Raw genomic sequence first — 24,098 nt, 5'->3', positions numbered from 1 at the left:
CCAGGACTTAAGGACATGTCCTGCTCTGACAGACTCAGAGGATTAAACCTGTTTAGCCTCAAGTAGAGGAGACGGCGTGGGAACACTAAACCAGGTCTTCAAAATCCTAAAAGGTATCAATAAAGTGGATCCAGTAGAATTCTTTTGAATAGGTGTTGAATCTCATACTTAAGGATACCAGTGGAATTTAAGGAGAAGTAGACTTTGGACTCAAGCCCAGAAGTATTCTTTCCACAAAGAGTTGGGGGAATCTGAAACAAACTACTGAGAAATGAAATTGAAGCAAAAACCCTGACAATCTTTAAAAAGTGTCTGGATGAGATATTGGGGCAGCTTAGCCATTAGCTAAACATATATGCTTGATGGACTGAACAATAGCCTCCTGTGGTTTGTCAAATTTCATACACTGCTGGTCAAAGGTTTAAGAACACCTCAGTTTTTCCAGTTTATCTTCAAATTTAAACTGATGAAATGCAATGAATGGCCTATAATGGTGAAAAGGTAAGCAGTATACTGGCAGATGTTTAAATTTAATGTGTAGGTTATCAAAAACTGAAAAAAAGAAATTTCAGAATATTACTAATGGGCCTTCTTCAGGGAACCACAAATATGTTACAACGTACAGATGTTGTACAGCAATTCAAGTAAATGAAGTCTTGCGAGTTGAAGCAAACAATTCGCACAGGTGTTTCTGTTCTTTAAGATTTTGTGCTGTGAGGCGCCAGTGATCACACAACTTGTGACTCTCAGAAACCTGTCTTCTGATTGGTTGTAACTTTGGGTCTGCCACATCTCTTCCTATCAGAGCTGATGGATGTTATCTTAGTCATAGCATTGTCAATGGCTGTGGCAGAATACTTGGATGATAATCGATCCATTACATTGGCTTATAAAGTTTTACACTGGTGACGGCACATGATATGACTGTGTAACCATCTTAAAAATGGGCCTCTCATTATTGTGTGACATGATAAAAAAAAATGAACATGGCATTGTGATAAACAAAGATACAACAAATAGTAAAAATTTTATTCAAGTTATTTGTTTTATATAAAATAAAATACCATACAGTATTCTTCAATAAAACACATCCAAAAATATGTTGGAAAACTTTAGAAAAAGTTTATTAAATGGTCAACACATTTTTTATTGATGACTACATTGTAACATCAGCAAGATAATAATTGAACCACTCCACTGCCATACCAGAGGCTCTAGTGTCTCTCAAATGGTGCAGTAGAACATCATCGTCAGCAGAATCAAACATAGCAGTCAGGATAATCAAGACAAGGAGACTGCAAAACCCCAGAATCTGCGGCGATCAGAAGATCACTGACAACTCTGACCAAGGCAGACTGAGCACTGTGGATGGCTTGAAAATCTGACTGAAAGACTTCACATACTTGATGACATCACAAGGTGAACAGAGAGAAGGAGAGAAGGACCATGAAGTAAACCTGCAACAATCTCCTAGGAAATCAATAGCACCCAAAAAACCAAACAGATGAAGGGAATCAAAGTCATAAGACAAGCAGATTTCTAAACCACAATTCATATAAGAGGCGGCATGGTGGCGCAGTGGATGGAATTCATACAAGAACATTCACAGAGCTTTTTTTACTTATTCACAAAGTGGGACAGTGCGTACGACAGTGCGTATACAGTTGTACGGATTATGACAGTACTGACATATTCTGGGGTTACGCCTCAAATAATCTTGCTTGGAATGTGCAATGGAGCTACTAAATGGCTTCACCATAAGCTAAAAAAAATAATAATATTATGGTAAAATAAAAGTAACAATGTCAAATAAAAAACTTTTTAATGCAGCCATATGCTTCTATAGGTGGATTCTTCACCTTTTACTCACAAAGTCCATGAACTGTTCAGTATAATGGCAGAGAAGTCATAATAATAAGATTCCATCCTTATTTACCTGATCTCAAGCAAATCAAGTGTCCAGTTCATTTTTTAAAAGCAATGGGATATTATGGAGTCAATATGGGCCGGCATCACTGTGCTGCACTGTTAACACCTTGTTGAACACATTTCCTGACAAAAAAAGACATAAATGTCCTGTTAGTCTATATCCACACTACTATGTTTTTAAAGTTGGCAAATGGGGAGACAAACTGTGTACTGGTGTGGAGTGGAAGGTTATGGGAGAAAGAAAGGAAAAAAATCACTCGAGAAAATGGTGCTATGATGTATTAATATTAAACAGCTGGGAAAAAATAGAACATCACCGTAAAATCTTGTTAGAGGCAGCTATGCTAATCTATTATTAAATCAAAAGATGAAAGAAGCTGCTATACAATTCCAAAATCTTTTTATCTATAAACACTTGTGAGAGGCAAGAAAAGGGATGAATACATATATGTGTGTGTGCCTGTGTTATTAAAGATCCCTAGAAAACTCATAAGAAACCCAATAATCAACATAAACGTTTACATGGACCCCCACACATTTAATGGCACTCTCAGCTCTCGCTATATAAGGTAAGCCTATGCGGAGTGAGACTTGAGGCAATGCTGACCCACTTTGAGGCTGATTAATTATTTAGTCCTTGAGTCGCATGCTTAACTGAAATAATTGCATTGGATTGAACAATGAAGTTGCATGTAGTTTTAGAATAATAGCTTCTTGATTTGAAGTTTCAAAGCTGTGTCCATTTTGTGCAACCATTCTTATCTTTTTCAAAAATCAGAAGGGGTGATAAGAGAATGATGGGAATTTATCTCAACTGGGGCAGCACAAGTAGCAAAGCTTGTTGGAAATAACTGGTAATGTGTTTGTGTGAGCCGATTAGGAGATCCCCATGTTGAATGTTCTCTCACCTCATAATACCAGGAACCTTCCTAAGCAGCCTATTAGAAGTGATGTGAATGACACAAAAGGCACATACTAGAGCAGGGGTTCTTAACCTGGGGAAAGATCTCAGGGGTCTGTTAGCTTGGATGGGAAAATATCAACTTATCTTTATTTTCCCTGACCTCTAACTGAAATATAACATTTCCTTTACTTACGAATATATGCAATAAATTACAGTAGTATTAGCTGTGGTCAGCAATAGAAATAACAGATATTTTCATATTATATTACGTTAAAATTGTTACATATCTTGAAAAATCGCTTACACTCATCCATACTTTGAAATTATTGCAGTTATTAGAGCCACCACTAGATCGCACATGATTGCAGTCATAGTCCTGATGTGTACAGACTATTGGGCGACGTATCTGGCAAGTTATATGGCAACTCAGTGCCTAGTAGTCGTTCAGCCACCGAGCGTTCTCATTTTGTTTGCCCAGTGATTGCATTACATCCAAGTGTTTCCCTGTCTACAACTATTTGTTAATAATTAAGTGGAAGGAGGCAAGGCATTTTTATTGTATTTTAAAGTTTTTCAAAACTGATCAATTTGAATGAAAATTTGTACCTTTTCGTAAATAGGCCTCTTTTAACATGAATAGACACACTGGCTACGAGTGTAAACCTGGCCTGTTCAATCACGTCTAATGGTTTAGATAACTGATGAATTATGATATATAAGCTTTTCGCTGCTATGTGCATGTATACAAGTCCGACAGTGTATGCATGCTCACCATGAATCTGTTGATCCATGCAATTGACATCTATGTCTTTTTTTAGTTGCTGATATTGCAACATATAACCATCTGTGATCTTAGTGATCTCTGTAAATATCCACATGCATTATACGTTTTTTCTTTTGCCACTGGGAAGGTTCTAAAAGCCATGCAACTTTACATACTAATTCCAGAAAAGACTCTGAATTCCAGAAAGGACACAAATCCTTATCTGCTGTAATCCAAGTGTCTATCCGAGAGTTAAAAGCCATTAAAAGTGTTAAAACTTCGGATACATTGTAAAACCTGTAACATTGTACTTACTTGTCATACAAAGTTCTTGAATATCTTACACTATACTTAAGTAACATACAAAAAACGTATTTATATGCAGATTTGTCAAATTACTTAAAAACCCTACAATATATAGAGTTTAAAAACTGTTAATGAAATCATATATTTTATTATAGATTTATTTATTTCAGTTTTTTTACTGACCTAATTTAAGTTGAAATGTCGAAGAAAAGTAAGTATGATGACAATTATGTATTATTTGGTTTCACGTGCATTAACGAATGTGATGGCACTCAAAAACCAGTGGTTTTTGTGAGAAAAAATTCTTACTTGAAGCCAGCAAAACTGAACGAGCATCTTACTTCCGTCCATACTGAACATGCATCTAAAAATGCAGGTTTTTTTTCGTTTGATGAAAGCTCAATTCAAAAAAGCAGGGAGACTTCCAAAACTTGGATTTGACATTTCACAAAAGATTTTCTTGGAGCATCCTATAAAGTTGCTTACTGGATTGCTAAGCAAAAGAAACCCCACACTATTAGAGAGACTTTAGTAAAGCCATACGCACTTGAAATGGTCGGAATCTTTGTGAACTGGAACGGAGGAAAAAACTGGAAGCGGTTTCATTGTCAAATGATGTAATACATTCTAGAATCATTGATATGTCTTAATATTTTGAAGAAGGTCATCAAGGAATTGGAAGCCTCGCCATTCCCTTACAGAATGAAATTACAGACATTTCTCAATATTGCCAACTCCTTGGCTTTCTTCGCTATGTACATGCTGACACCATCAAAGATGAATTCTTATTTTGTGAGTGTCTTTCAGAAATTACGAAAATCAATGACATTTTCAATATGGTAAAAAAGTTTTTTTTTTACTAGCAAAACATGGACTGGAAGAATAACGGACCTTAGTAATACATTTGGTTTTGCTACTTTAGTGAAAAAATAAGCTCCTCAAGTCATCATCACTTGTTCCTTTTTACACAGACACACTCTAGCAACAAAGACTCTTCCAATGACCCTGAAAGAAGTTTTGCCAACAGCCATAAAAGTTATCAACTTTACCAAAAGAAGTTCCCTGAATCATTGTATTTTTCAAAGATTTTGTCAAGAGATGGGAGCAGAATATGAAGTGCTTCTCTACCACACAGAAGTAAGCTTGCTTTCACGAGGACAAGCCTTGAAGCGCTTGTTCAAACTAAGGGCAGAAGTTTAATTTTTTTCTGGAAAAACGAGAAAACCCATTCTTGAAACATTTTAAAAGAAAGGATTTTATCCGTGGGTTGACTTACCTGGCAAATATTTTTCACCCTATGAATGAGAAAAATCTTTCTATTCAAGGATGAGAAGTCACCAATATGGATGCAAATGAAATATTACAAATTTTCTTAGCTAAGTTATCTGTATGGTAGCAGAGAGTAGAGGCCAACATTCTTGCAAACTCTCCAATGTTGGAGGAAGTGCTTCACCATGATGGAGTTGAAATATAAAATTGTCAAATTTTTTGAAGAGATATCTTAAACATTATAGAACTTTTAAAAGTTATTTCTATCTTGATGGCATGACAATTGGCACTGACTAAAAGACAGGAGACAGAGCTGGAGGTGACAGATTTAAAGATGTTAAGATTTGTATTGGGCGTGAAGAGGATTGACAGAATTGGAATTGACTGCATTAAGGGGGTCAGCTCAGATTGGACAATTTGGAGACGTGAGATTGCATTGGTTTGGACTTGTGCAGAGGAGAGATGCTGGGTATATTGGGAGAAGGATACTAGGGATAGAGCTGCCAGGTAAGGGGAAAAGAGGAAGGCCTAACAGGAGGTTTATTGTGGTGAGAGGGGACATTCAGGTGATGGGTGTGACAGAACAAGATGGAGAGGACAGAAAAATATGGAAAAAGATGATCTGCTGTGGCGACTTCTAATGGGAGCAGCTAAAAGAAAATGGCATAAAAACTAAACCATGGATCTGCAATATTCTTCTTTCTGACATAAACTGTATCAAAAATGTTGACTTAAACCAAAGATGAACTCATTGATCGTAGGACAAAAAACATAACTACTATTGGAATTTAACTCAAAAAGCCTGGGAGAATTCTGGTGTTCCCTGAGAGATGCCTATCTTTGCCAATTAGGACTTTCAACACAATCAGGACTTTCAAAATGAAAATCGTTTAGATGTCCAATATAACATGCATTCCCTTGTCAAATACCACACAACAATTTAATGTTCTTATTCAAAATAAACAACAACAGTCTTCACATGGACATGACTTTAAAAAATACTTTTTTAAAGTGCTCGCTTCATCAGTATTAAATACCAACAGCCTGCAATGAGCATTAAAGACTCTCATTAACTTTCCATCCATATATGGATTTTACCTGTATATAATTTAGCCTGATTACATTTACAACTACCATTAAAATACATCTCCAATGTCCACTTGCCTTTATGTGCCCACCCAGCGACTAACCAACAGCTAGAATTAAAGCTGGCTACTCATAATGAGCCTACAAGAATAAGCGAAATGTTGGTGACATGCCACACTGCCATAATGAACTTCAGTGTGTAGTCTCGTGACGGAGATGGTAGCTTGGTCACTTTTTAAAACTGTACAGGTGCCAGGGCTGCTGCCACCATTCCACATAATTCTTTTGCCTCTTCCACTAACTTGTATCTTTATCTTTTGTGTGGATAGAAAATGCATTTGCATTTCCACTCAGATTAAATCTGATTTCAATCTACTTCTGACTGACTCCAAATGTAGTCTGTGTGCTCCATTACCAGGATGTTTAGATCCATTTTTTTAATGTGGTCAAACGCCATCCAGTCATGACATCTGTTAATGTAGGTATAAATGCACATACTTTGCATTAGCTACAAATTCTCACCTGTGTCTCTACTGCTGCTCTCACCCAACTTTATGTGCTGAAGTAGTTTATTTCACTCAAAACAATGTCCCAAAAAGCTGAAAAAAGAGAACAACAATGTCATGAGGGACACAAGGTAAAATATAAAATTGTAATGAGCAGAAAGGCACCTGTGTGTCTTGTTTGTAAAGAAAATGTGACACTAGTTGTTTGCTGATATATTCCACCCACAATGGGTATATTAGGGGCTGTTTTTGGTCCACAATAAAATTTAGTTTAACATCCCTGATGTAGGATAATTGTCATAAAGATCATGTCCTTCCTTTACAGGGCCATATGTCTCTAAAACAAAAGGCACCACAGGCAGATATTAAAATCAATTCATACAAACCACATACACCAACCATCACTCACACACACAGACAAAGTGATATTATTCCTTAACAAATAACATGGCATGTCACAAAATATTAAGGCCACTTTATAAATTATACATACAGTAGAACCTCAGTTCACGACCATAATTCTTTCCAAAACTCTGGTCGTAAACCGATTTGGTCATGAACCAAAGCAATTTCCCCCATAGGATTGTATGTAAATACAATTAATCCGTTCCAGAACATACGAACTGTATGTAAATATATTTTTTTTTAAGTTTTTAAGCACAGATATAGTTAATTAAACCACAGAATGCACAGCGTAATAGTAAACTAAATGTAAAAACATTGAATAACACTTAGAAAACCTTGAACAACAGAGAAAACTAACACTGCAATAGTTTGCGCTATAGAGCTACCAACTGCTAGCTAAAAGCACTTTTTTAATGAGTTTTAAGCACAGGTAAAAAAATGAACATTTGAAAAAATCCGTAATTTAATAAACCACCAAGAAAAATAACATTGCAACAATGCATGCTATGAACCGATCGCTGGAAACAGAAGTGAAAACAAAATGAAGCCCAGTGCATTCTTTAACTGCCTTCCTACCTTAATGCGTCCAGCTCTCTCTGTGTGTGTCGCGCTCTCTCTCACGCTGCCTCTGTGTGTGTGTGTGTGTCACGCTCTCTCGTGCTGCCTGTGTGTGTGTCACGCTCTCTCTCGCACTGTCTGTGTGTGTGTGTGCACACGCATGCTGCCTGTGTCTGTGTGCGCGCGCTGCCTGTGTGTGTGTGTCTGTCTCTCTCGCGCTGCCTGTGTGTATGTGTCGCGCTCTCTCTCTCTTGCTCGCTGCACAGGAAATGCACAGGGAGAGACTGAACATGTACAAACTGAAAGGGAAACTGGCTTGTTCGTATACAGAGTGTGTGGTCATGAACCGAGGCAAAAGTTTGGCAAACTTTTAGGTCGTAAACCGAGTTGTACGTGTACAGAGACGTTTGTGAACCGAGGTTCCACTGTATGTAGATTCACATGACTGTGTGTATTTTGAGGTTAGTCACAAATGCAGACTTGTTGGTGGAACAATAAAATATTGGAAAAAGCATAAATAATAACTCAGCATTAACAACAGTAAAAAACAGAATAATAATTAAAATGAAAATAAGAACACCAATAATCCTCGAACTGATTTAGGATAGGGGACACAAATGCAGCAAAAAAATAAATGATCAATATGGCAACTCTAGGCAATGAATATTTAGCTAAATACTGATTTAATACAAAGTATCTCAAATGGGCTTACATTAAAACTTGAAATAAAACTCCATAAATATTATTCCCCATTATTCAACAAAAGCTTTGACTTGACTGTTCACACTCTTCACATTCACTCCTGGCATGCTAAAAATGTTGTTCATAGTCAGTTTCTATTTAGGAAAACTCTGGGATGTTGTGCATTGGTTGGATTTTGATATTGTGTTCTTTGCAGATGCTGGTGTGGATACAGTGAACATGAATCATAGGTAAAAGTTTTTTAAAGATAACCCACATACAGTGTTCCCTCGCTTCGACTTTCGCGGCTTCACTCCATCGCAGATTTTAAATGTAAGCATATCTAAATATATATCAAGGATTTTTCGCTGGTTCGCGTTTTTCTGCGGACAATGGCTCTTTTAATTTATGGTACATGCTTCCTCAGTTTGTTTGCCCAGTTGATTTCATACAAGGGACGCTATTGGCGGTTGGCTTAGAAGCTACCCAATCAGAGCATGTACAGTATTACGTATTAACTAAAACTCCTCAATGATATACAATATGCTTCCTGCGCGGTGCTTAACTCTCACTCTCTCTGACATTCTCTGCGCCTGAAGGAGGGGGTGTGAGCAGAGGGGCTGTTTGCCTAGAGGATACGGACGCTCCTCTAAAAAATGCCGCTTTATCGCGGTGCTTCGGCATACTTAAAAGCCCAAAAGCACATATTAATTTTTTGATTGTTTGCTTTTCTCTCGCTCTCTCTCTCTCTGACCTTCTCTGCTCCTGACACGCATTCCTTTGAAGAGAAGATATATTTGCATTCTTTTAATTGTGAGAAAGAACTGTCATCTCTGTCTTGTCATGGAGGACAGTTTAAATTTTTGACTAAAGGGTGTTATTTCATGTCTAGAGGGCTCTAATAATGTTAACAGTGTGGGAGAGTTTATAAAGGCTTAAAATATATAAAAATAACCATACAAACATATGGTTTCTACTTTGCGGATTTTCATCTATCGTGGGGCATTCTGGAACGCAACCTCCGCGATCGAGGAGGGATTACTGTACTTTGATCTCATTGAATTTTGTGATTATATTTGGCAAATCAATTATATTTATGGATCCTAATTTTAATTTGTATGTGTGAGAGCTGAATGGTATAACTATGATTGTGCTGTCACCATCACTTTCTGCCACCTGTTGGGCTGGAGAGATAAATATAGCACTACCTTTTCAAAGCTTGGTTTATATATTTATATGTAAAATGCAAAAAAATGAAATCCAACCATCACAGCCCAATTGCTATATGCTTTCTTAAATGTCAGACCGCGAACTTACATTTTGCCAAGATTTGTATAAGTAGTTGAACATCTCCTTTGATTTTCTGATACTGTGAAACCACTACTTTGTATCAAACCCTTCCACATCTCTCAGTATTAGAACATTGGGACAATCTTAATGAGAACAAGCCATTCGGCCCATTAAAGCTCGCCAGTCCTATCCATTTAATTTTTCCAAAATAACATCAAAGCAAGTTTTGAAGGTCCTTAAAGTCCTACTGTCTACCACGCTACTTGGTTGCTTATTCCATGTGTCTATGGCTCTCTGGGTGAAGAAACACTCTTGTGTGAAATTTACCTTTAACAAGTTTCCATCTGTCTCCTTGTGTTCCTGATGAACTCATTTTAAAGTCACAGAACTAATTCCCTTCATAATTTTGAACACTACAATCATGTCTTCTCTTAATCTCACTTTGACTAAACTGAAAAGGCTCAGCTCTTTAAATTTGTCTTCATAATTCATCCCCAGCAGCCCTGTAATCAGCCTAGTTGCTCTTCTCCGGACGTTTTCCTGTGCTTCTATGTCTTTTTTGTAACCTGAAGACCAAAACTGCACACAGTACTCCAGATGAGGCCTCAGCATAGCCTCCTTGGACTTCTACTGGAACATCCCTGGAGAGATCTTAAAATGGCTGTGCACCGACGCTTCCCATCCAACCTGATGGAGCTTGAGAGGAGCTGCAAAGAGGAATGGGCGAAACTGGCCAAGGATTGGTGTGCCAAGCTTGTGGAATCATATTCAAAAAGACTTGAGGCTGTAATTGCTGCCAAAGGTGCATCGACAAAGTATTGAGCAAAGCCTGTGAATACTTACAGTATGTACATGTGATTTCTCAGTTTTTTTATTTTTAATAAATTTGCAAAAACCTCAAGTAAACTTTTTTGATGTTGTCATTATGGGGTGTTGTGTGTAGAATTCTGAGGAATTTAATCAATTTTGGAATAAGGCTGTAACATAACAAAATGTGGAAAAAGTGATGCACTGTGAATACTTTCCGGATACACTGTATATAATTTTGAGTTGAATAATTCTATGCTTTGCACATATGGAGCTCGAGTGGATTCTCTGAATTGCTACTTTCCACTCCTTTTCTGAGATATTGAGTGAGAGATCCTTTTCCCACTTTTCTCATGGATCTTTGAAAGGGAGGGACTGTAAAATAGTTATATATATTAGAGAAATGCTGTCTGAGTCCTCAAGACTGATCAATATTTTTTCTGGCATAGAGGGAGGTGGGAGGTGAGGAAAATTGGGCAGGTTCTGTTTAAAAAAGTTTCTGATCTGAAGGTAGTGAAAGAAATGTGTTGCTGGAAAGTTAAATTTGAAATGTAATTGTTCGTAGGATGCAAAGATGTTGTCTATGTACAAATCTCTAAGTGATTTAATCCCAAATGTTTTCCAGACATTAAAAACTGCATATGTTTGAGAGGGTGGAAAAAGGTGGTTCTCGTGCAGAGGTACCACAAATGAAAACTTCTCTATCTTACAATGCTTTCTACATTGGTTCCATATTCTGAGTGAATGAAGTACAATTGGGTTGTTAGTATATTGGCTATAACTTCCATTTATTGGGGTACAAAGCAAAGAATATAAAGAAGTACTTCAGGATTTTATTTCTATTTTCATTTTAACATTGTTTTTAGTTATTAAAAAATGAAAATACGTGCTTTCCATTACTATTTTGTGTTCCCCGTGTTGTCACCATTAGTCACCGCTGTCATGAAGCAACTTCAGTTGCTACAGAATGCATCTGTAGAAGTGGTATGATTGACATCATTGGTGCAATGGTATAAAATGTCTACATCAGGTGCATCATTACCCAAGTTTGCAAATATTTTGAAAAAACAATATTTTGTGCATCTGCTAGTTTATGAGCTTTAGAGTTCCCAGTTCTTAAAATTTGTTTTTCTATTACTTTCTACGATTTCTTGATTAGTGATTGAGTTTTAACAAATAATGGGACATTGGTTTTCCGATTCTGGCTTTGCCTCCCAGTCATCTCCATTAACTTTGGAATCCTTTCCTCATGCAAGGCCTATCAAAAACGTCCTTCTTTAATTCACGTCCACTGTAATTATATTTCCCTGAGTTTATAAAAGTCCAGTGTGTCTTGAGAGTACCTCTTAGCCCTATGACCTTCTCCACAAAACATGTGGGTGACTTCCCAAATTATCTGACTCTAATGGAGGAATTTGCCTTAAGGGAAGGTAAAGTTCATTCTTCATTTCTTACCGGAAGTGAAATGAACTCTCTCCAATTGGCTTCTCCTTTTGTAGCGTGTTCAGGTGGCACATGACCAGAAGGGACCGGGCTACTACCATTTAGTTCTGACATCATGAGACAGTCTCATCTCCTAGGAACTTCCTCCTTCCTCTAAAACAGAGAAGAGACTAAGACTTCAAAAAGATGCATACAGGTAAGCAACATAACAATGGTTTATTTTGGACAAAATAAAATAAATAAATAGGCAAATAAATAAAAGTACTGTTAGATGTGACAATATTCCACCATACACAACAAGCGCCATGAACAGCAATACCTATATGTCCATCATGTTGGAATATGGACTTCATCTGTGAAGGGCAACTAATCATGGAATGAGACCTTGAAATGAGCAGTATCCAAGCAGGGTGGGGGCCACGTAATAAACACGAACCAATCAGATTAAGAAAGGAGTCTGCATTTTTAAAACAACGCTTGCACCCATGCACACTGCAACATTTTCAGAAGTATACAGCTTTGAAGAGCATTTCAAAAGTCTTGATTTTCTGGGATAAAAAGCACAGAGGTAACATGGACAAAAGGAAAGACCAAAGTAGTAGAGTGGACATAGATAGATAAATAGATAGATAGATAGATAGATAGATAGATAGATAGATAGATAGATAGATAGATAGATAGATAGATTTATCTATATATCTAATATATACTACACTAGCCATGTGCGCCCAACTACGTTGCGCGTGTTAAAGTTATCTGTGAAGGGCTCCCTGTTTAAACGCGGCTGCCAGTCGTGAACTGGGCCCTTCGTCGCACAGCATTATGATTTTTTATGAGGGACGACGCTGTTGTTTCCTCTCACGATCTCTTCTCAAACTTTCTCCAATCTCGCCGGTTGCTTTGTGGCAATCCAAAGAGTAAGGCAATATACACGGAGCAACGGTTATAAAAGGGGGGCACACAGGTATCCAGGCTTTTTAAAGCATAAATAGGGATCACTTCACTGACATGTGAGCAAGCCATGGTACAGCTGTGAGGCGCGCAGCACTCACTGGCTACAACGTAACAATAATAATTTCCGGAACGTGCTGTTACGTTGTCATTCATTTTACCCACTGCCTTTCTTTCACTCATATGTTACGTAGGCACGTACCTTTTATCTTCGGCAATCTCATTCTCTAACCAGGCCTCAGGAGCTAACCAGCGTAACACTGTCCACCACCCCTTTTGTTATTCCGGCACATTGTAGATATCAGTGAGTAAGAACAACGTACTAAACTGGAAGGTGGAATTCGCGGACAAACAAAGATCAAGATCTAAATGAAGATCTGTTTAGTTAATTTAAAGCACAATTTGTTTAGTTTGAATGTCTGTGTTTTGAGGTGTGACTGGCATACTACAGTCTTCAGTAGTATAAGCCTGGAGGAGATTCTTAATGCAATGCCTATGTTTTAGCTCTCTACTGACATCTAGTGCTTCTTCTTCTAATTCATTCGCGGACAAACAAAGATCAAGATCCAAATAAAGATTATATATAGAGATTTTCTATCTGTTTGTCTATTTTAAGTACTTTTTCTGTCTACGTATCTATTATATACAGTCCCGATCAAAAGTTTAAGACCACTTGAAAAATGGCAAAAAATCATATTTTGCATGGTTGGATCTTAACAAGGTTCCAAGTAGAGCTTCAATAGGCAACAAGAATAAATGGGAGTGAGACAAAACATTTTTGAGCATTCAATTAATTGAAAATAACGATTAAATTGAACCAGGCTGTTTTACAGCTAATCAAAATTTTACGACCATGTGCCTTTAAAAGGCCAAATCTGTGCAAAAATGTGGATTCATTTTCATTTTCTGTCAGGTAGTCACACGTTCTGATGGCAAAGGCAAAAAAACTCTCCCTTTTAGAACGTGGTCGGGTTGTTGAACTGCATAAGCAGGGTCTCTCACAGCGCGCCATCGCTGCTGAGGTGGGACGCAGTAAGACAGTCATTTGAAATTTCTTAAATGATCCTGAGGGTTATGGAACAAAAAAGTCAAGTGGAAGACCCAAAAAAATTTCACCAGCACTGAGCCGGAGGATCCAATTGGCTGTCCGTCAAGACACTGGACGATCCTCGACCCAAATTAAGGCCGTCACACTGGTGCTGACTGCAGCCCCATAACCATCAGACGGCATCTGAGACTGAAGGGCTTCAAAAACAAAAAACGTCTTCAAAGACCTCGTCTCCTTGAACGCCACAGAACTGCTCGTTTGGACTTTGCAAGAGAGCACCAAACATGGGACATTCAAAGTTTGAAGAAAGTTTTATTCTCTGATGAGAAAAAATTTAACCTTGATGGTCCTGATGGTTTCCAACGTTACTGGCATGACAAGCAGATCCCAACTGAGATGTTTTCTACGCGCCACAGTGGAGGGGACGCCATAATGGTCTGGGGTGCTTTTTCCTTCAGCGGAACAATGGAGCTTCAGGAAGTCCAGGGGCGCCAAACGGCCGCTGGCTATGTCCAGATGTTGCAGAGAGCATTCCTCATGACTGAGGGCCCTCGTCTGGGTTTTTCAACAGGACAACGCTACAGAACACAATGCCCGCAGGACAAGGGACTTTTTCCAGGAGAATAACATCACTCTTTTGGCCCATCCTGCTTGTTCCCCTGATCCAAATCCAATTGAGAACCTTTGGGGATGGATGGCAAGGGAAGTTTACAAAAATGGACAACAGTTCCAGACAGTAGATGCCCTTCGTGCGGCCGTCTTCACCACTTGGAGAAATGTTCCTACTCACCTCATGGAAACGCTTGCATCAAGCATGCCGCAACGAATTTTTGAAGTGATCAACAATAACGGTGGAGCTACTCAGTACTGAGTTCATGTTTGGAAGTTTGATTTCTGTTTTGGGGGGGTTTACGGGTTTTTTGGAGGTGTGGTCCTAAACTTTTGATCAGCTGTAAAACAGCCTGTTTCAGTTTAATCGTTGTTTTCATGAAATTGCATGCTCAAAAATGTTTTGTCTCACTCCCATTTCTTCTTGTTGCATGTTGAAGCTCTACTTGGAACCTTGTTAAGATCCAACCATGCAAAATATGATTTTTTGCCATTTTTCAAGTGGTCTTAAACTTTTGATTGGGACTGTACTACATTATCTATCTATTATATACTACATTTTCTATCTATCTGTTTGTCTATTTTAAGTACTTTTTCCGTCTACGTATCTATTATATACTACATTATCTATCTATCTATCTATCTATCTATCTATCTATCTATCTATCTATTGTATACTACATTTTCTATCTGTTTATCTATTTTAAGTACTTTTTCTGTTTACGGATCTATTATATACTACATTATCTATCTATCTATCTATCTGAGAGACAACTAAACAAGATGATCAAAGATTTTTAGAGACAAGTACAAGTTTTCACCTGGCTGGATCAGGTCACCAACTTGTGATTTGCTCAGGCTTATAACAGACATAACTTGCAGTGGATACAAGGACCAAGTAATCTGAACTTACATTATTCAAAAATTCTGTTTCATCCATTCAACCATCCATCCACTTTAATTCAGAATAAAACAGTTCGTAGCTCTGAAGAAACCCTTTGTGGTACAATACAGAACCCTTTCAGGAGGGATGTGTGTGGGAGTAATGCATATGGAAATTACTATAACAGAGGGCTCTTATTTTTTACTGCATATTAATAAAAGCCTATAAAAGATTACAGTTCTAAAATAATTCCTTGAAATAATACAACTGTGAATTATACTATGAATTATTAAATAAGTGGGGGCGTAACCAAGGATTCCACTTGGCAAAATGAATTTGCAAAAATCATGTCTAGCCCCTAAAGAGAATAGTTAAAAAAGAAAAAAAGTAAGGGCCTAAAAACTCCAGGAGTGTCAAGATTCATAACTCAGTGCTGTCCCAGCAGGCCGCTGGAGAGATTTCAAAGAGCTATACATTTGATCTCGGTCCAAGCGTTTTTTAAATGAGCCTACAAAGGTGTGTTATGTAGAGACCTACTTTACCCTGTGCACATTTTAAACTTGTTTTCCAAAAGAAATATCACTGATCAGGGATAGATGCAATGCCAAGTTTGGTGTGGAAATAGAAACCTTGTAAAGATTTAACAAGTTTCAGGGCCACAGATACCATAAACGGGGCCATGGAAGAAGAAAGAGTATATAATCCCAATCACATCTTAATTACAAAATGGGTAAGGGTCAGTTTACATGACAGTGATTACCATTATCTTTGTGCAGCCATGAGCCCCTGAAGGTTCCCCTTTCTTCTGCCTCAGCAGTGGCTCTCATCATTGGTATTAAGATGACTGATGGAAAATTGCTAGAATTAGGACAATGCAACTTGATACAATATAAAAAAAATAATAATTACAACAAGTCTAAAAAAGAATCAAACATTTTTATAATTTTTTCGCCATGTAGCATCACTCCCTGTATGTATTATTTGTTGTTGTATTATGGATAAAAATAAAGTTTCAGGTTACAATTTTGGCTACAGTTTGGTTGATAGGAGTCCAGATTTATTTTACACTTTCAAAAAACACTCGATGCAAGAGAATATCCAGAAATATATAAAATAAATTTGTGCCACAATCTTTGGAAAGGAATTCAATGTAAAGAATCAGATCAGTAAAATTCAAAGCTGTTTTTACCTAAGACAGTGCTCACTTCATTTAATTTTGAAGATATGAATTTATAAAAGAATAATTAGTAACTCAACAATAACAACATCCATGTAATAACAATGTAGTTTAGCTCGTGGATAAGATTTTATTTATAAATGAACTCAGCTTTGTGTAGACTGGGAAACTAGTATATTTTTCTGAACTTTATGGTATAGTGTCATGGAATTGGTCTTGGACTACTGAATTATAACATGAATACATTTACATTTTCTAGAATATTTTTATAAGTGAAATGGTGTGTTCATTGACACCAATCCATCCATTTCCAGAAATCACTTAACCCAAACCAGGGCTGTAGGGAGCCTGGGTCTACTGTAGTATACTTGGATGCAAGGCAGCAACTCACCCAGTATGGGAAGCCAGCATCTCACAAGGCTTACAGACGGTGACCAGACATGAAACTATAGACATGCGTCTTGGGCTATGAGGCAGCAGCAGTGCTAAAAGCTATGTCACCATGTTGCAATAGATAGGTATTGCAAATTTAAAAAAAACCAAACAGATGAAGATTAGGGGCACCCTGTAATTTGAGAAAAAACATCTTCACAGACCTAAGTCTGCAACCAGACTGAAAACAATGTGGTGATGGAGCCAGTTAAGAGGTGTGGAAAGCGGCTCAGGGCATCTTGATGTAATTTGTCTTCCATTGCCAGTTGTCAGGTCTGTGGGAGAAAGGAGAGGAAAGGCATTGAGCAACAGTGCCAACCCTCAATTCAGAGTGGATTTACAGTACCATTGTATTTCAAATTGACTCCCAAGCACAAGATAGATAGATAGATAGCTAGCCAGACAGCCAGACAGACAGACAGACAGACAGATAGATAGATAGATAGATAGATAGATAGATAGATAGATAGATAGATAGATAGATAGATAGATAGATCCATTTTGCTGTTCTTGATGAGTATTTTGTGGCTCCTGCTCTCTGAAACTCCCTATTCGGTTTAGGTTTCCTAAAGACTTGCTATATTTCTCATACATTTGTCATATTTCTAATACATTTAGATGAAATTGTGTCTGGTCTGAGTTAATAACTCATTTCTAATCCTTATGTATGATCAGTAAAATGATATTAATTTTAACAGCTTAAAGGGTCTGATGGTGGTAATTCCTCACTGATCCACAAGGTGGCACTGTTTTCTAATGGCTCTTCTCTTTATCAATCTGCAAACCAGATGATTGAAAACCTTGCCTCTTCCGATGTCACTTGTGGAGTCCATTCACCTGGACCCACCTCTTCCTGCCTGCCTTATATTTAAGTCACCATCTTGGACAGTCTAATCTCAGACTCATGTCTACAGAGATGTTTTCTGTTAAAAAACATTTATTATTTTGCATTTACAATATATGAGGTTGCAGTGTTGCCCCCAACCTTTATCTTACCTGTCCTCTTTTACAAGTGATATAATGGTTTTTGTGGTTACTGACTTCAATTCTAGGTTCTGTATTTCATCGTACTTTAATTTCCTCAATGTGAAATTATTTTTGTACTGTTATCAAACATCATTTTGTTTTAAGTATGGTGGCTGAGAAGAGCAAAGAGACTGTGTGCTTTTAACAAAACATGCCTACAGTGTGTGTAAGTGGGTGATAGTAATTCAAAGACAGGAGTGTGGCAAACCTAAGAAAAAAAAAGGGGGTTTAAAATTCAAAAGGGGTGTGAACTTTCAAAAAAGGGGGCAGAGCATATATACTTTAGCATCGTTCAGCAGTATTTACAAGAGAGCACATGCAGCATTTTTCAGAAATAAAAATGCATGCTAGAATTGAAGTCACACATACCTGTACAATACTAAGCTGAACATTTTGTGTTGTGATAGCATCTTTATTGTCAAAGAAAGAACCAGGAGGTTGCCTTTTGACACCAGGTATGTCTGTATAAACAGTAACACTTTACCATATCCAGTACTGGATTGTGTTACAGAATTTGCATTTAAATATTTCAAATTTCCTAAAGTTTTTGTGTTCCCTGTTAAAAGAAATCAGGCAAAGTATTTTTTGAGTTTACGTTTTTATTCTTGTTTAGGCTTTGACAATAGATTATTTTTGACATCATGGTAATGTATCTTGGCTTATTTACTTTCTCAATCATATTCTGGTCCTCATTATTCCTACTCCCACTGCTTCCTAACTAGGATAAGTTATGTGAGGTTTAGAAAATTGTTCAGGAGAATCTAAGAATAATGGAAGCCTCCACCAAACAGTTTGCAGACTGTAAGACCCTGGAGTTTAAGGTCAGGCAAATTATGTGGGTCACTTCATAAGGCATCTACTGTACCTGAGGGTTCTGTCCTGTAAGCTGGGTGTTTAGCACATTGGGCTAAACACCATCATAAGGCAAAGAGAAGTTTAGCGGCTGCAGTGCTCAGTCATAAGAATCTGCCCTGGTGCAGTGACAGAACAAAGCTTGAAAGATCTAAGAGTATAAGAATATGTGACAAGAGAGGAAATTAAACTGAATTCAATGAACAGAGTGAGCAGGAGATTAGAGAGCAGAAAGCCAGAATAGGAGGTTCAAACCCAACACGTGAAAAAATGTCCCGGGGACACCACAGGAGCAAAAGTGACAGAAGAGATCTGGGCTAAGGCCCACTAAATGCAACTGACAAGGGGTAAAATATAACCTGTGCACAAATTTAAATTAAGTAAACTTACATTTCTTGACAAATAGTTGATTCTTTTGAATGAAAATTGTACATCAGCAAAGAGGAGAGGATTACAGAAGCTTACTCCCTCCACTCAAAAAAATAATATATACATTATGTTTTTCAGTGGTGGGAATAAGCTTCATAGGGTATAATGTGAGGTCCTGAAGACCACTGAGATCTTACATAGCATAGAGTAAAAAAACTGACAGGTTTTGTAAGAGGAGAAAAGGAGCAAACTTGGAAGAAAAGAGGATGACGGGGAAAGAATATGTAAGGGAGACACCATGTGCTGTAAAATGCTCAATAAAGCTGAAGATATTTGTAGAAAAAGGTGGGAGAAAGAATGCCAAAGTGAGATAGAACAAAAGCAAACATGATTATTGATGGACTGATAGCATACATTGAATACACAGTGTGCTTTTTATGATTCATACCATAAACATGTTAGCTAGCAATGAGTGAGGAGTAATCTCTTCAGTATTCACACTGGAGGGGAATTTGTGCAAATGCTTTTTTAATAACTCCTACAACAACAGCAAACTGAGGACTCTTTGACTGGATATTTTTCAATTTACAGAACATAATGTCATAATAGTAATAACTAGGGAGTCTTGCATGAAAAAAATATTAATCCTTCAAAAATTTTTTTCAACTGTGCAGTAACGTCTTGTTTAATGAATAACAATTTGAAAGCAGGTAGGAAGGAGCTGACCTACTCGCCCTAGAATAAGGTCTCTCTGCTCCCCCTAGTGGAGAAACAGCATATGACACAGCAGATGAAAGTACAGTACAGCACTGACCTCAGAGTTCCTGCAGCACAGAGGTGTGCAGCTCCAATACTGGTGGGCTGCAGTCTCTACAAGTGTTCCTTTTCTTAATGGGTGACGAATTTCTGCTGTCAACTGACTTCTATTCCCTTCATTTTTCTTGACTTGTTAATTAAGAATCAGGCATTTGAATTGCTTCATTTTTCCTTAAATTGCAGCCAAACAAGAATGAGAAGTGAAACAAGCTAGCAGATGGCATGCTATGTCAGGGTCTCAAACTCTAATTTCACTCAAACTAGTTTCTTAATCAGAAGCCAATTCTTGTTGTTGTTTAAAATCATTATTTAACTCCAAGGCTTGTTAGCGCTTTCATTTTGCCACAGCAGACATCTCAAAATTTGCTGATTTTCTTTTTTCTAAGAGCACCGTCAAAATGTTTTGTGGACCTGTGGCTTTCACCTTATTTATCTTCAAATATTATATGATGGACGCTGGTTAGCTGGTCATCTATTGGCTCATTTTGTATCTCATTATTGTTTGGCTGCTAATCAAGGAAAAAAGAAACAATTAACGGGCCTGAGTCTGAAATAGTAAGTCAATTACAATGAAGGGAAAAGAAGTTAAACAGCAGCAAAATCTGGTCACTAATGAAGAAAAGGGTAATGAAACCTTGCAGCCACTGTGGCCCCCCAGGACTGGACTTGGACATCCCTGCTCTGGCAGATGCAAAACAAAAGCTACACTTCTCAAAGTATAATATGAATACTACAAAGTATGATTTGGCTTGAGCTGTTTCAACAGAACATGCAAGGATCAAAATGTGTTTTCCATTTCATGGTGACATATTTGGCTTTGTGTCTGAGATGTTAGCCTAAAAGGTTGCTGATTTGGTGTCAATCACTAAGTCACTGCATATCCCTCTCCTTGGCTCTCAGGCCTCCAAGGACTGGAGGTCATTTGTGGGTTCCTTTTGTAAATGATGAGTGGGCCCATCCAGATTGGGTTCTTGCCTTGAACCCAGTGATGCCTGGATAGGCTTTGTTGCCATAAGCAGATGTGAGAATGTTATATCATAGGATGAAATAATATACTGATATCCCACCTAGGGTTCATTCGTACCTTGCTTCCAAAGTTGTCAGGGTATGTTCTGGCTCCCAGGACACTACACTTATTTAAGTAGGCTTAAAACTATGGTTTTGCAAAAAACAAAGGTAAATTATCTGCAGATAGTGTATGCTAGTGACTTTGGCACTGAACCACTGGCATAGTTCTCACTGATTGTGTGATGCGGTGTGAGTCACTTATCCCATCACTGCTACAACTCTGAAAGAACAGGAACAATGGTGTTCTATATTGATAGTCTGCTTTAAATAAATGTGGGAGACAGCATGACCTGGGGTCTGTGGGGTGAACTGTGAGCCATAAAGCTCAAAGCAGGTTATGCGTAACACACTATTGAGGCCTCATCTGAAGGATGGTATACAGTTTTAGTATCTGAGCTACAAAAAAGACATAGCAGCACTAGAGGAAAGTCCAGAAAAGAGCCACTAGGCTGATTGCTGGACTGCAGTGTGTGAGTTATGAGGGGAGATTGAAGGAGCTGTGACTTTTCAGTTTAAGCAAAAGGAGATAAAGTTGGTGACATAACTGAAGTGTTTAAAATTATGAAGGGAATTAGTACAGTGGATTACTGCAGTTAGTTTAAAATGGCTGAGTCAACAACATTTTTTTAATGCTTTAATGTTCTAATATTCAATCTAAGTGAATCCCTAATCATGTGAATCATGTGAATTGAATCTCATAACCCAATTCCAATCATGCAAATTTGGAAACATTTACTATTACAGTACAATGTAATTTGTAACATATTTTGGTAAACTCATCAGCTAAAAAAAATAATTTGTAAACAGTGAGGCCAAGGTGTTGGACAATGAACAACAAAGACGCAGGTTCAGTCTTTACTCCTTGTATTATCATGAGTGGTCTCAATGACAAACAAACAACTTGTTTTCTAAAAAATAGTCTTCACATTTGAGCCTCAGACTGTAAAGCACAAGTTCATTCCACAATCTTGAATCTGTGAATGTCACTAAGTTAATGCTATATGTGACCTGGGAATGAGGTTAAATGTGGAAAGGTGCTACTGTATATGAAATAAAGCATTCATAGCTCCGAAGTGGGACGCCACCGCTTCCTACTTTCGACTCTTAAATAGCCAGCTTGTGGAAAGCAGCACTGTCAGATGGGCATGCCTTCTTCATCATCTTTGTTATATTTGTAATTCACCCTTATTTTTAGGCAAAGCTCTATTTTTCGAATGGTACACTTCATGATTGCCTTTTTAAATAGTGTGATAGACAGCCGGCAGCTCAACCCAGCAAGGACTCCCAGAGACTGGAAGGAGTGGGGAAAGCAACTATTTTGGGACATTGCCTCTCCCAAGACTCTAAATGGCAACTTCACTACAGTATACTGGTGCACCGGATTCCAACAGGGCACCAAGGGATATGGAGCTTGGCATTACAGCTCTGCTGGGTACCGTGGGTGCTGCCACGGCATGATGTAGGACACTGAGAGACAAGAATCTCATTGAGCCCGGACGTGCTAGCAGGTAACGTGGACGGAAGAACGGAAGCACTTCCGGATCAGGCAATATGAAAAGGATTGCAGAGAACCCAGCAGGGAGCCTGAGTCGGGAGGAGGTAGACAACACCTACTTGGATTTGTAGAGGAGGAGAAAAGAGAGGGAAGATTTGAGGTTATAGTGTATTGTGTTTGCTTGCCTGTTTATGTGTAGCTGTGGTTCTTGGAGGGCATTGTATGAGAAGAAAATAATTAAAAACAACTTTTTAGTGTTTTTACCCTGTGTCCTGAGTGTCTTTTAGGTTTAAGGGGCAACAGTGACTCCTAGCGTCCACAACAGTTTCTGAAATGCTTCGTCTGAGCTGTGCACATTTAGTCCACTGTTGAATTCCTTTATTTGCAGTATTGTGAGAACATTTCTCCTACAATAATATATGTGCAAGCCTACTATTCTGTGCCATTAATGACCTTGAATACCCATACAAACATTTGAATAAAAGTCTAGGCACATTATGTTCAGACTATATAATGCACTAGTGAGGCCAACTCTGGAGTCATGTGTGCAGTTGTGGTCACTACACAACAAGAAAGACAGAGCAGCACTTGGAGCTCTTTGGCACGCCCATTTCGGTAAAGGTTTAATATTTTGGTAGCACTGGACAATAAAAAACTCCTAAAAAGATATTGATTTGACTGAGTGGGAGTAATATTTGTATTAAATCTTGTACATTATGCAATCCCTTGTGATTGCTGCAGCTACACGAAGAAGCCATGATCTGTCAGCCGAAATGAAAGTATCGGTAACTTTACATTTTTCTGGCCACAGGAAAACTTCAGCTTTGCAATAGCAACGATTTACTGTAAGTATGTCACAACCAACCATTTGTTGAATTTTGTACGAAACTTAGAACACCCTTACAATGTATGAGGTAATACAAAGATTTATACAATTCCCCAGCGCACCATATGAGGTAATGTTTAAGCAAGCTGTCTTCATGCAAGTCGCTGGATTTGTTGGTGTGATTAACATATGTACATAAAGATCATTGCCCTCAGTGTGGATAAGCTTGCAGATGAGAATCACATGCAACATCACAGTATCAACACACAGGTGGTCATGGGTGCAAATTGTACAGTAGCAACCAGCATGTTACCCTAAAGATAAGCTGGGCTGGATGGGTAATTGACAGTGAAATGTCATATGAGTACACTAAGCTCTGCATTTCATGGCCCCATAGAATATTCGTGTTACACTTTACAAACCCTTGAAGGTTCAAGAAGGTAGTTGGAGACACCCATGGCATTGGATAAATACGGCTTCACAGAACATAAGGGGTGATCATGGTGATAAAGAGACGTTTATCGCTACTCTGCAAGAAAATTGGAAACACTGGAAGAGTGAAGATGAGCTCAGAAGCAGTGCAAGAATAACCATTGCTA

General features: G+C 38.0%; 1 long non-coding RNA gene across 1 annotated transcript; it reads right to left on the bottom strand.

Annotated features, from left to right (window-relative positions):
- Positions 1 to 1,118: 1,118 nt before the first annotated feature.
- LOC120531776 lies at positions 1,119 to 16,284 on the bottom strand. Its single transcript, XR_005634157.1, has 4 exons — positions 16,199 to 16,284; positions 11,960 to 12,100; positions 6,780 to 6,856; positions 1,119 to 2,052 (listed from the first exon to the last, which is right to left on the bottom strand). It is a non-coding gene; the product is annotated as an uncharacterized LOC120531776 (long non-coding RNA).
- Between the last annotated feature and the right edge of the window lie 7,814 nt (positions 16,285 to 24,098).

This window comes from Polypterus senegalus, chromosome 6 (genome assembly GCF_016835505.1).
Source record: "Polypterus senegalus isolate Bchr_013 chromosome 6, ASM1683550v1, whole genome shotgun sequence".
Lineage (NCBI taxonomy): Eukaryota > Metazoa > Chordata > Cladistia > Polypteriformes > Polypteridae > Polypterus > Polypterus senegalus.
Note: the sequence above shows the minus strand (reverse complement) of the source record. Positions and strands in the feature narration are given on the sequence as shown.